The sequence below is a fragment of the Mus musculus genome, chromosome 13, assembly GCF_000001635.26.
Source record: "Mus musculus strain C57BL/6J chromosome 13, GRCm38.p6 C57BL/6J".
Lineage (NCBI taxonomy): Eukaryota > Metazoa > Chordata > Mammalia > Rodentia > Muridae > Mus > Mus musculus.
In genome coordinates this window covers 84,154,492-84,169,365 of record NC_000079.6, presented here as the reverse complement: position 1 = coordinate 84,169,365, position 14,874 = coordinate 84,154,492, and the positions used below count along the sequence as shown (strand labels likewise).

At 38.6% G+C, this 14,874-nt stretch overlaps 1 pseudogene; it reads right to left on the bottom strand.

Annotated features, from left to right (window-relative positions):
- Window positions 1–2,454: 2,454 nt before the first annotated feature.
- On the bottom strand, window positions 2,455–2,913 carry Gm8456 (annotated as a pseudogene).
- Between the last annotated feature and the right edge of the window lie 11,961 nt (window positions 2,914–14,874).

The following is a 14,874-nucleotide window of genomic DNA, read 5'->3' as shown; positions in this document are numbered from 1 at the left end:
CTCTGAAGACTATTTTTAGATTCATGATCTGTGATGTAGTTGTAAACAAAGGCAAGAACCTCTCAGATTGTGAACAGAATAAAACAGAGCATGATTTTGTATTGACTTAAAATGAAACTTGAGCAAACAATTCAAGAGTTGCCAGGAAGCTGATGGACTTAGGGGAAGGTGGATGACAGAGGGTGTGACAAGTCCTAGGAACTCAGATTGCAACCTGCAAAATGGTCAAGGAAAGGCGTTCACATGAACTCCAGGATATGACTGAATGGGGACCATGGAAACTTGCAGCAGTTGCCAGCTGATGTCAGAAAGTAACAGCTAGAGGACCCTACTGTTGTGTGAGATTCAGTCCAGATAACCTCTTGAGTACAGAATCACAGAGATCAATTGCAGAGTTCATCAGTGGTCAGTTTGCAATGAAAAGAAAGGTAAAGTAGAAAATTTTAAAAAGGTAGAAAGGGCTAAAAACTTTAACATCTTGTTTAATAAAGGACGTTTTGTTTAAGGAAAGGTCTTACTATGTAGCCCTAGCTGGCCTGGAACTTGCAATGTATACTAGATCAGCCTTGAATTTAGAGAACCACCTAACTCTGCCTCCTAAGTGCTGGGATTACAGGGCTGATCTCTTTTGGGTTCTTTGTTTTGTTTTTCTTTGTTTCTTCCTTAATTAGCTTCGCACCACCTCCAGGCTAGATAGGTATACAATGCATGGCAGGCTAAAGTCTGAAATCTGATAAATTCCAGAAATCTGATAAAGGATCCAGTTCCTACCATTTCTCATTTTGGGGCTCTGTACAAACTGTAATCTTGTACAAGATTCTGCTTCCTCTATTTCTAGACAAATACAGGCAATAAGAATGCCTTCTTTATAGAGTTACTGAGGAATGAATTATATAAATCGAATAAAATAATGTAAATAAAGTCCATATTTCTACTTTTCAATTAACAGCAGAGGATTTACATTTATTTATGTTGAATGAAAATGTATTTTCTTTTCTTGTATCATAGAATCTCTGTTGTGGAAAGCTGTTATAAGTTGTATTCTGTCTATTATCACATTGTATAAAAAGCTCAGAACTAATTTCAACTACATCTGAAGCTATATTTACCATGGTCTTACTGAAACCAAAGATTAAAAAAATGCAGTAATGGAAGATAGCATCCTCTTTGCCCATGTGTACTCTAGGAGAGGTATGCCATAGGCAACAAGATGAAGTGAAAAACAAAACTAAACAAAACAGAATGCACCTGATTTTTAATGGCCAGGGGTTACAAGTAGCAATTGATCTACAATCAGCTTCTTTCCACTAGGGCAACTCTTTCACATACTCTAGAGAAAAAAATAGCAGCAACAGTTTCTTTTATGACAGTACCTAATTATGAAGTCATGACATGTGAAGGAAAAGGTACCACGCTGGCACGTGTGAATATTTACATGATCTCAAAAGAATGTAAATATAAAGCCAAGGAGAAATGGGTTGAATGACAGTTAATCCTGCTATTGGAGCCAGGCACTGAGCTTGTTTACCATTCTTTTGCTTTCAGAACCTGATTCCCAACCCTTCGTAGGGTCAACCTTGATTAGTATAGATGATTCATGTAATAAATGAGAAAAAGCCATTTAAGTGAAGCATATTATAATCAGAGGCATAACAATTACTCAGTCTATCACAGCATTTATATAAAAGAATGTATATCTATTTATTAAATGACTAATGTTTTACATTTTAGAAGGGGTTTTCTTTCTCTCTTTCTCTCTTTCCTTCTTTCTTTCTTTCTTTCTTTCTTTCTTTCTTTCTTTCTTTCTTTCTTTCTTTCTTTTTTCTTCCTTTCAGTGAGTATAACTAGCTGACTTTTCCAAGGTCTTCCTCATTCCCTTGCTCAAGACTATTCATTCAGGCCTTTACTAGATGTGTCCTTAGATCTCTGCAAATCTCCAGATTGGTCAACACCACTAAAACTTTCTCTCACTATGATATAACATGTTCTATTTTTATGAGTTATTGCCTGTATGAGTACACATCCTATCTTAACTTGTTACTTAGAAAACATTTCCTATCATATCAACCTTGAATAATAATGTAATTGTTGACATGACACAACTTTTAATAAAATTACTACAGTAATCTCAAAGACAAGGCAAAAGTGACTGAGTAACTGTACCATCTAGAGTTAGTAGTTATTGTCAGAAATAGGGTAGGAAAAGAAGTAGCTAGCATGGAGAATAATCATGTACAGATCTTCAAAGACAACTAGTGATCTATGGCTGAAATGTAAGAATATCTAGCCATACAGCACAAATCTATAACTTCTTACCACAACTAGCCTATGGACATCCTAACCCTTAGCTCTTAAAGGACCCTTTACATCAGAGTAGTTATATACAGAGGGAGTCAAAAGCAGCAAACAAAGGAAAACTGCACTTGTGTGGCTGGTTGTTAGTAGGCACGACTGTCACTGTGCTAGTTTGGTCTTCTTGTTCTTCTTGTCCCTTTTCTTCACCCCATCCATGTTGGCTCTCAGTAGATTTGAATAGGCCTTTATGGGCAACTTGTGTGCCACAAAATGTCTTCACTCCTTCTGCAGCTTCTGAGACATTAATTCCACAGACATGGTACTTTTTTCTTTTCAAGCAAAAGGGGAAAACTGCTGGCAACTTTCTACTCAACAATATTATAGAGCGTATCATAGTCATTTCTGTGGGACTCACCTCAGTCCTAATCTTCCCTTTCCCACCCATAGCTCTTAACCGACACTTGTTTTCTGCTGCCTTGAGGCCCTTCACAGAACTCTTTCTTGGAATGGGTTTGGTGTGACCATCATACTTCTTCAGGGTGATGAACACAGCGTGTTCTTCTGCTGGAAGAGTCTGGTTAGCTTTGTCAGTAACTGCGTGCTCTCGAGCAACACCATCCTAGTCTCTGCCAGTTGCAAATCTGTCAGCTGTTGACATTACTTTAAAAACAAAACAAAAGAAATTATGACAGCTTGCAGAGGTGAGTGGTAGGCACAGGCCCCTGAGCAATATTGTCTAGTTCTGGCCTTGTTTCTCAGTCCACGGGAGACTTGCAGGACTCTAGCAGAGTCCTGCCTCCCTGTGGAATACTTTGGGTCCCCAAAACTAAACAGCTTGGAACCGTGCTCAATTACCCATTCTAGTTGGATCTACCTGCCACCTCATCTGGGTCTGCCTGGAGAAGTGAGAAACACAAGCAATCCCCTGAGCATTATTGTCTAGCTCTGGTCTTGCTCTTTGGTCCAGAGGTGCCTTGTGAACCCCAAGAATATCCTGCCTCTCCTTGGAAGCAAACCTGAAAACTAACCAGCTTGGAACCCTGCCCAACCACCCATCCTAGTTGTATCTATCTGCCACCCCATCTAGGTCTGACTAAGACACAACCTACAGAATGGGACCTGTAGAGGCACAGCTAACAGACTAGGGTATCCTAATGTCCATTGTCTGGCCCACAGCTCCTTCCACCTTCCCTAAGAAGTCCTGCTGCCTTCAGGATAATTTAACCAGCACCAGGGAAAACTAGATACCTTACAAACACCTTCTAGTCGGCCATCAGTGGAAAGAGAGGCCCATTGGTCATGCAAACTTTATATGCCTCAGTGCAGGGGAACGACAGGGCCAAGAAGTGGGAGTGGGTGGGTAGGGGAGTGGGTTGGGGAGCGTGTGGGGGACTTTTGGGATAGCATTGGAAATGTAACTGAAATAAATACCCAATTAAAACAACAACAACAACAACAACAACAACAAAGAACATAATCAACAAGACCCAGGGTAATATGGCACTACTAGAGCCCAGCTATCCTGCTACAACAATCTTTGGATATCCTAATAAAACTAAAGCACAAGAAGAGGATCCTCAATTTTATAAAGATGATAGAGACCTTAACGAGGACATAAATACATTCCTTAAGGAAGTACAGGAATATACATCCAAACAGGAAGAGGCATTTTAAAAAGGAAGTAAATAAATACAAAGAAATACAGAAAAATGCAAACAAACAGGTGAAGGATTATGAACAAAACTGTGCAAGACCTGAGGAGAGAAATGGTAGAAATAAAGAAACTCACAAACCAAGACAATGATGGCAATGGAAGACCTAAGAAAGGTAACAGGAAATACAGAAATGAGCACCACCAACAGAATATAGGACATGGAAGAGATAATCTCAGGTGTAGAAGATACAATAGATGAAATCAATAAATCAGTCAAAATGCAAACAATAAAATGTTCATGACACAAAGCATCCAGGAAATTGGGACACTATGAAAAGACTGAACATAAGAATAATGGGAAAAAAACAGGAAGAAGAAGAAGAAGAAGAAGGAGAAGAAGAAGAAGAAGAAGAAGAAGAAGAAGAAGAAGAAGAAGAAGAAGAAGAAGAAGAAGAAGAAGAAGAAGAGGAAGAAGAGGAGGAGGAGGAGGAAGAAGAAGGCGGCGGGGGGGAAGGAGAAGGTGGGGAGGGGAAGGGGGAGGGGGAGGAGAAGATTTTTAGCACAAAGGTCCAGAAAACATCTTCAACAAAAGTCAGAAGAAATTTTCTTTAACCTAAAGAAAGACATGCCTATAAAGGTAAAAGAAGCTTAAAGAATACCAAGCAGATTAGACCAGGAAAAAAAAAAAAGCTCTAGCCACATAATAATCAAAACACTAAATATACAGAACAAAGAAAGAATTTTAAAAGCAGCAAGGGAAAAAGGCTAAGTAACATATAAAGGCAGAACTATCACAATTACACTACAGAATTACATCTCATCTAAGACTCTAAAAACTAGAAGGAACCCCAGCAGAGGTCTTGCAGACTGCAAGAGAACACAGATGTCAGCCCATATTACTATATCCAACAAAACTTTCAATCATCATAGATGGAGAAGCCAAGATATTTCATGACAAAACCAAATTCAACTAATACATCTCCACTCACCTACCTTTACAGATGATACTAGAAGGAAAATTCAAACCTAATGAGGCTAACTATACTCAAGTAAATACAAGAAATAATTTACATTATTAAAACCAATAGAATAGGAGTACACACATACATGCCTGTGCATACAAATTTCTCTCTCTCTCTCTCTCTCTCTCTCTCTCTCTCTCTCTCTCTCTCTCTCTCTCTCCCCCACCCTTACACACACACACACACACACACACACACACACACACACACTAAACTACCACTGTACTGGTTAGTTTTGTGTCAACTTGACACAGCTGGAGTTATCACAGAGAAAGGAGCTTCAGTTGAGGAAATGCCTCCATGAGATCCAACCGTAAGGCATTTTCTCAATTAGTGATCAAGGGGGAAAGGCCCCTTGTGGGTGGGACCATCTCTGGGCTGGTACTCTTGGGTTCTATAAGAGAGCAGGCTGAGCAAGCCAGGGGAAGCAAGCCAGTAAAGAACATCCCTCCATGGCCTCTGCATCAGCTCCTGCTTCCTGACCTGCTTGGGTTCCAGTCCTGACTTCCTTGGTGATGAACAGCAGTATGAAAGTGTAAGCCCAATAAACCCTTTCCTCCCCAACTTGCTTCTTGGTCATGATGTTTGTGCAGGAAGAGAAACCCTGACTAAGACAACCACCAACATCAAAATAGCAGGAAGTAACAATCATTGGTCATTAATGTTTTTCAAAATCTATGGACTCAATTTCCCAGTAAAAAGACACAGGCTAACAATGGATCTGTAAACAGGATCCATCATTCTGCTGTTTATAAGAAACGTATCTCAGCAACAAAGATAGTCATTATCTCAGTATAAAGGGCTGGAAAAAAGTTTTCCAAGCAAATGGACCTAATAAACAAGCTGGAGTGGGTTTCTAATATCTAATAAAATAGACTTTCAACTAAAGGTAATCAAAAGAGACAGGGAAGGACACGTCATACTCATTAAGGGAAAAGAATCCACGAAGAGGACATCTCAATTCGGAACATTTCTGCCCCAAATGCAAGGGCAACCAAATTAGTAAAAGAAACATTACTAAAGATTAAATCACACATGGAACCCCACACATTAACAGTGGGTGTCATCAACATCCAACTCTCACCAATGGACAGTTCATTGAGACAGAAACTAAACAGAGAAATAATGAGACTAACAGAGATTATGATTTGAATGGACCCAGCAGATCTCTCTCCCTATCCAAACAGTTGCCTATCTGTCTCTCTGTCTGTCTGTCTATCTATCTATCTATATATCTATCTATGGACAAGCAGATATCTATCTATAGAGATATAGATATATCACCCAAACACAAAAGAATATATCTTTTTCTCAGCACCTCACAGAACTTTCTCTAAAATTGACCATATAATTAGTCACAAAACAAACCTGAGCAAATACAAGAAAATTCAAATAACCCCATGCATCTTATCAGATCACCATGGATTAAAGCCGGATTTCAACAACAACAGAAACAAAAGAAAGCCTACATACTCAGGGAAAGTGAACAATTTGGTCAGGGAAGAAATAAAGAAAGAAATGAAAGATTTTCTAGCATTCAGTAAAGATGAAGGCACAACATAACCAAATTTATGATACACAATGAAAGCAGTGCTAAGAGGAAAGTTCATACCAATAAAGCCCTCATAAAGATATTGGAGAGTTCTTATACTAATGAATTAAAAGCACATCTAAAGGCTCTAGAAATAAAAGAAACAAATGCACCCAGGATGTGTAGAAGGCAGGGGAAAAAATCAAACTCAGGGCTGTAATCAGTCAATTAGAAACAAAGAGAACAGTTCAAAGAATAAATGAAACCAAGAGATTGTTCTTTGAGAAAAATCAAGAAGATAGACATGAAAAGGGAGACTTAACAATGGACACTGAGGAAATTCAAAGAATCATTAGGTCTTATTTCAAAAAGCCTTTACTCCACAAAATTTGAAAATCTAAATGTAATGGATGATTTTCTAGACTGATACCAATTACCAAAGTTAAATCAAGATCAGATAAACTATCTGAATAGTCATGTAAACCTTAAGATAATAGAAGCAGTTATTAAAAGTCTCCCAACCAGAAAAATATCCTGTGCCAGATGGTTTTAGTGAAAACTCTACCAGACTTTTAAGGAAGAGCTAATGCCAATATAATGGCTATGCATGGTTATCAAGTTGACTATATTTGGAACATACTACAATCCAGAATTGGAGGGCTCACCTGTGCTCCAGATCTTGAGGCTGGAAGACAAAAGTGTCTGACCTGGATCTTGGCATGGAGATCTTGAGGCACAGTGGCCATGAAAAGCTTAGGCCCAGGCAAGGTAGTACACACCTTTAATCCCAGGATACTGAGGCAAGGAAATCTCTGAGTTCAAGGCAATCTTGGAACAAAGGAAGTCCCAAATACAAGTGTGGTGGTACATACCTTTAATCTGGGCCATATCTTCTGCTGGAGGCCTACATGAGAACATTGGAAGAAGGAAGATTCACTCTACTTGTAATTACCTGCCAGTACATCTTTTAGAACCTACTTCTACAGAAAACCAGCTGAAACAACTAGCCTTTTGGGACTGAGCAACTACTAGATTCTTGGACTTCCCATTTACAGCTGCCCATTGTTGGGTTAGTTGGTGTCCTAGTAAGGGTTTTACTGCTATGAGCAGACACCATGACCAAGGCAAATCTTATAAATGAGAGCATTTAATTGGGAATGGCTTACAAGTTCAGAGGTTCAGTCCATTATCATCAAGGTGGGAACATGGCAGCATCTAGGCAGACACGGTAAAAGAGGAGCTGAGAGTTTTACGTCTTCAGGTGAAGGCTGCTAGCAGAAAAACTCGCTTCCTGGCAGCTAGGATGAAAGTCTTATAGCTCAGACCCACAGTGACACACCTACTCCAACAGGGCCACACATTCTCATAGTGCCACTCCATGGGATGAGTGTAAACAATCCATTACAGTTGGACTACAGACTATAAATCATCAAAATAAATTCCGTTAATATATAGAGACATTCCATAACTTCTGTGACTCTAGAGAACCCGGAATAATACAAAGCCTCAATTCTGAACATCTATACCTCACATTCATAAAAGAAATGTTACTATAGTTCAAAATACACATTGAAACTCATATAATAATGGTAGGAGATTTCAATACCCCACTCTTATCAATGTACAGATTATGGAAACAGAAATTAAACAGAGACACAGTGAAATTATTAGATGTTATGAACCAAATATATTTAACAGATATATACAGAACATTTCATCTCAATGAAATTCCTTCTTCTCAGCACCTCATGGTACCTTCTCCAAAACTGAACATATAATTGGTTACAAAAACAAGCCTCAACAGATAAAAAAAGAATGAACTAATCCTATGCATCATATCATATGGAAACAGAAATTAAACAGAGACACAGTGAAATTAATTAGATGTTATGAACCAAATATATTTAACAGATATATACAGAACATTTCATCTCAATGAAATTCCTTCTTCTCAGCACCTCATGGTACCTTCTCCAAAACTGAACATATAATTGGTTACAAAACAAGCCTCAACAGATAAAAAAGAATGAACTAATCCTATGCATCATATCATATCATCACAGACTAAGGCTAGACTTCAGTAACAACAAAAACAACAGAAAGCCCACATACCTATGAAAACTTAACAACTCTCTACTCAACGATAACCTGGTCAGGAAAGAAATAAACAAAGAAATCAAAGTCTTTCTATAATTCAATAAAAATGAAAACATATTACACCCAAATTTATGGCACACAAAGCAGTATTAAGAGGAAAATTCATAGCAATAAGTGCCATAATAAAGACGTTGGAGAGATCCCATATAAGCAACTTAATAGTACACCTGGAAGCTATAGAACAGAAAGAAGCAAACACATCCAAGAGGAGTAGATGGCAGGAAATAATCACTCTCAGGGCTGAAATCAACCAGTTAGAAACAAATAGAAAGATACAAATAATAAACAAATCCAAGAGCTGGTTCTTTGACAAAATCAACAATACAGATAAACCCACAGTCAGACTAACTAAAGGACAAAGAAACAGTATCCAAAGCAACAAAATCAGAAATGAAAAGGAAGACATAATAACAGAAACCTAGGAAATAAAAAAATCTTCAGATGTTACTACAAAAGTCTTTACTCAACAAAACTGGAAAATCTAGGTAAAATGGATAGCTTTCTAAACAGATATCATGTACCAAAGTTAAATCAAGAGCAGATAAACTAAATAGCCTCATATCCTCCAAGGAAATAGAATAAGTTATTAAAAACCTCCCAACCAAAAAGAAAAGCCCTGGGCTAGATGGCTTTAGTACAGAATTCTACCAGACCTTCAAAGAAGAGTTAATACCAACATCCCTGAAACTATTCTGTACAATAGAAATGGAACACTACCTAATTCACAGAGTAACTATGAATCTACAGTTACTCTAATACCTACACCACACAAAGCCCCAACAAAGAAAGAAAACTTCAAACCACTATCGCTATGTATATTGCTGGAAAAATATTCAAATTCTCACAAACAGAATCCAAGAACATATTAAAACCATCATTTACCATGATCAAGTAGGCTTTAACCCAGGGATGCAGGAATGGTTCAGTATACAAAAATCCATTAACATGATCTACTACATAAACAAGCTCAACGAAAAAAATGACATGATCATCTTAATAGATGCTTAAACAGCACTTGACAAAACCCCTTCATGTTAAAAGTATTGGAAAGATCAGGAGTTCAAGACCCATACCTAAACACAGTAAAAACAATATACAGAAAACCAATAGCACATACCAAATTAAATGGAGTGATACTTAAAGCAATTCCACCAAAATTAGGGACTAAACAAGACTGCCCACTCTCTCTCTTTCTATTCAATATAGTACTCATTCTAACCAGAGAAATAAGACAACAAAAGGAGACCAAGGGGATACAATTTGGAAAAAAAAAATAAAAAGAAGTAAAGGTATCACTATTTGCAGATGATGTGATAGTATACATAAGCTACCCCAAAAATTCTACCAGGGAACTTCTACAGGTGATATACAACTTCAGCAAAGTGGTTGGATATAAAATTAACTCAAACAAATCAGTAGCCTTCTGTTACAGAAATGATAGATAGGCTGAGAAAGAAATTAGGGAAACAACACCCTTCACAATACTCAAATAATATAAAATATCTTGGTGTAACTAACCAAACAAGTGAAAGATCTATATGATAAGAAATTCAAGTCTCTGAAAAAAGAAATTGAAGAAGACCTCAGAAGATGGAAAGATCTCCCATGCTCATGGATTGGTAGGATTAACAGTAAAACTGGCTATCATAACAAAATCAATCTACAGACTCAATGAAATCCCCATCAAAATTCCAACACAATTGTTCATAGAGTTAGAAAGAGCAATTCTTAATTCCATATAGTAAAATAAAAAAAAATCCAGGATAGCAAAAACAATTCCCAACCATAAAAGAACTTCTAGAGAAATCACCTTCCCTGACCTCAAGCTATACTACAGAGCAATAGTGCTTAAAAAAAACAACCCACACAGTATCAGTACAGAGACAGACAGGTTGATCATTGTAAGAGAATTGAAGACCCAGAAATAAACCCACACACCTATGGACATTTGATCTTTGACAAAGAAGCCAAAATCATACAGTGGAAAAAAGATATAGCATCTTCAATAAACAATGATGGTCTAAGTGGTAGTTTGTAAGTAGAAAAATGAAAATAGATTCATATTTATCACTTTACACAAAGCTTAAATCCAAGTGGATCAAGAGCCTCCACAGTAAACTAGATACACTGAATCTAATAGAATAGAAAGTGAGAAAGAGCCTTGTATTCAAAATAGAGTACAGGGAACTCTAATTGCTCAGGCTCTAAGATCAACAATTGATAAATGGGACCTCATGGAACTGGAAAGCTTTTGTAAGGCAAAAGACACAGTCAGTAGGACAAATAGGCAACCTACAGATTGGAAAAAACTTTACTAACCTCACATCTGATAGAGGGCGAATATCTGAAATATATAAAGAATTCAAGAAGCTAACCTCAAAAAAACAAAGACAAAAACAAAACAAAACAAAAAATCCAAATGACCCAATTACAAAACTGTGGTGCAGAGCTAACCAGAGAGCTCATAACAGAGAATCCTGAGTGGCTGAGAAGCACTTCAAGAAGTGTTCCTTAGTCATTAGCGAAATGCAAATAAAAACAATCCTGAGATTCCACCTTACATCAATCAGAATGGCTAAGATCAAAAACTCAAATGACAACACATGCTGGTGAGGATGTGGAGAAAGAGGAACACTCCTCAATTGCTGGTAGGATTGTAAACTGGTACAACCACTTTGGAAACTGATCTGCAGGTTCCTTGGAAAATTGGAAATAGATCTACCTGAAGACCCAGCTATACCATTCTTGGCATATACGCAAAAGATGATCCACCATGCCACGGGGGCACATGTTCCACTATGTTCATAGTGGCCTTATCTGTAATAGCCAGAAGCTGGAAACAACTCAGATGTCCCTCAACTGAAGAATGGATACAGAAAATTTTGTTCATTTATAAAATAGAACACTATTCAGCTATTAAGAAGGAAGGCATCATGAGTTTTGTAGGCAAATGGATGGAACTAGAAAATATCATCCTGACTGAGGTAACCCAGATCCAAAAGGATGTGCATGGTATGTACTCACAAAGAAGTGAATTCTAGCCGAAAAGTACAGAATACCTAGGATACAACCCAAAGAACTCAAGAAGGTTAACAAGCCAAAGGCCCCAAGTGAGATTACTTCAGTCCCACTTGGAAGGGGGAAGAAAGTAATCACAGAAGGTAGAGGGAAGAAGATGCATGGGTCAAAAGGGGAGAGGGTGGGGAAAAGGAGAACAGGTAGGGTATGAGGGAGACAGGAGAGAAGCCAGCAGAATGAATAGATATATGCACCCTGGGGGCAGGAGAGGTACAGGTACCCTATAGAAAGTATCAGAGACCTGGGAGGTGTAAGACTCTCAGGACTAAATAGAAGGGATATTGGATAAAATGCCCAACAGTTGGAGAGGGAACTCAAAGAATTCACCTCCAGTAGATAGGGCTTCAAGTAGAGGGATGTGGTTGCCAATCCACCGTCAAAATTTCTGAACCATATTTGTTCTTGTCTAAAGAACTGCAGGGACAAAAATGGAGAAGAGACAGAGAGAAAGATGGTCCAGTGATCATCCCAACTTGGGATCCATGTCATTGGGAGTCACCAAGGTTTGACACTTACTGATACTATGGTGTGCTTATAGACAGGAGTCTAGCACAGCTGTCCTCTCTGAGGTCCAAGCAGTAGCTTGCAGAGACAGATGCAGATACCATTGGACTGAAGTCTGGGACCCCCATGGTTATGTTAGGGAAAGGATAGAAGAAGCTAGAGAGGAGGGCAAGCCCAAAGGAAGACCAGCAATCTCAACTAACTCAGTCCTCTGACATCTCTCAGATACTGAGCCAGCAATCAGGCAGCATACACGAGCTGGTCTAAGTTCCTTTACACATATGTAGCAGAGGAATGCTCGGTCTGGCCTCAGTAGGACAGGGGGAAGGCTCCAGGGAGGGGAGAGGCCTGGTGGGAGAAAAGTATCTTCTTAGAGACAGGGGGAGGAGGAATGGGATGAGGAACTGTGGGGGGAAGACTGAGAGGGTAATGGCTGGATTGTAAATAAAATAATAAAAAGAAGAGAAACATCCATTACATTTTGATGTATATATTATAACTCCTCTGATGAAGTTAATTAGTGTATACATTATGTAATCCTCTTCTATCGTGAGGTTATTGAAGGTCTCAGCAAGCTTCAAGTGTAAAATAAATTATTATTAATTATTTAGTAGTCATTGTCTCTGGAATTTATTCATTTGCCAGCTGAATGTACCGTCCCTTTCAATATCTGTTTCCCGTTACAATCTCTACCATTTTGCATGCGTTTATACTCTTGTTCCAGTGAGTTTGCCTGTTTAGATTTCACATATAATAGAGATAATATAGCGTTTGTTTTTCTGTGCCAGATTTATTCCGTGCAGTATAATATCCTTGGGTTTCTCTATTTTTTCGTGATGATTTCTTCCTTTTAAAGACAGAATAGTGTTCCATATTGTATATGTGTATTATAGTATCTGTATAATGTCTATTTATCCATCAACAGATGATGAAATTGATTTGATACCTTGACGTCTGTAAATGCTTCAAAGGACATTAGAGTGCAAACACCTCTTCAACATGGTGTCTTCATTCCTGCATCAGGTTTCTATCACTGAAACAAAAGCACTATCTCATAGTGCTACAGGCTAGGACCAACGTTTAGTACATGGATCTTTCAAGAGGAAGATTCAAGGCCCAAATTGTCTTCCATTCCCTTGCTTTTTTCTTTTCATGCAGAAGTGAAATAGGTATATCATATGACAGTACTATGACTAATTTTAATTTTGAGAAATTTTTCCTATAATTTTTATAATGTCTGTACTAAGTACATTCCTACCGCCAATGTGTTCATTGCATCTGTGTGTGAGCTCAGCAAAGGACATCAGATCTCCTAGAACTGCAGTTGCAGGATGCTATGAGTTGCCGGACATGGGTGTTGGGAACTAAAGTCAGTATACGTATTTTTAAAAAAATATTTTATTTATTTACATTCAGACTTTGCTCCCCTCCAGGTCACCCCTCCCACAGTTCTTCATCCCATTCCCCTCCTCTTTGCCACTGAAAGGGTATTCCCCACCCCACCCCCACCTGAGGCATCCCTCCTCCCTAGGGTCTCAAGTCTTTACAGGATTAGGCACATCCTTTCCAACTGTGACCAGACAAGGTAATCCTCTGCTATATATGTGTCGGGACTCGGACCAGCCCGTGTATGCTTTTTGGTTAGTGGCTTAGTTTCTGGGAGCTCCCAGAGTTCCTGGTTAATTGAGACTGTTGGTCTTCCTATGATGGTGCCATCGCCTTTAGCTCCCTCAATTGTTCCCCTAACTCTTCTGTAGGGGTTCCCAACCTCTGTCTAATGGTTGGCTATAAGTATTTTGATTTGCCTCAGTCCGTTACTGGTAGGGCCTCTCAGAGGGCGGCCATGCTAGGCTCCTGTCTGTAAATACAACATTGCATCAGTAATAATGTCAGGCTTTGGTGTATCCCCATGAGATGGGTCCTAAGTTGTGCAGGTCACTGGACTGCTTTTCCCTCAATCTCTGCTCCATTACTTCCTGCTTTTCTTTTAGATAAGAACAATTCTGGGTCAGAAATTTTTACGTTGGGTTGGTGACCCAATCCTTCCACTGGGGGCCCTGTCTATCTACTGGTCTCTTCAGGTTCCTTCTTCTCACTGTTGGGCATTTCACCTAAGGTCACCCTCTCTGAGTCTTGGGAGTCTTTCACATCCCTGGTCTCTGGGTCAGTATGCATTTTAATTGCTGAGCCATCTCTCTAGTCCCTTGTGTCTATTTAAAAATTTATAGTCAACATATAAAAGAAAGCATGCAATATTTATTTTTCTGTGTCTGGTTTATTTTATTTTGTAAAATAAAAAAATGAATAAAAATATGGTCTTCAGTTCCATCATGTTCCTACAAATTACATAAACTCACTTTTCCTAATGATTAAATAATACTTCATTGTGTACATAGCTGACATTTTATTTTTACCCATCAATGGACTTCTAGGCTGGCTCCATGACTTGGTTACTGTAAGTAGTGCTTAGATTAATATGAATGTACAGGTGTCTAAGTCAGCTTTGATTCATGATACTCAGAGGTGCTGTAGCTGCATCTTATGGTTCTGTATTCATTATAATAATGGCCTGGTGTGGGGCAAAAATGGTGTCCTGGGGTGTTGGACTGTGAGAAGCCAAGGGATCCCGCTCC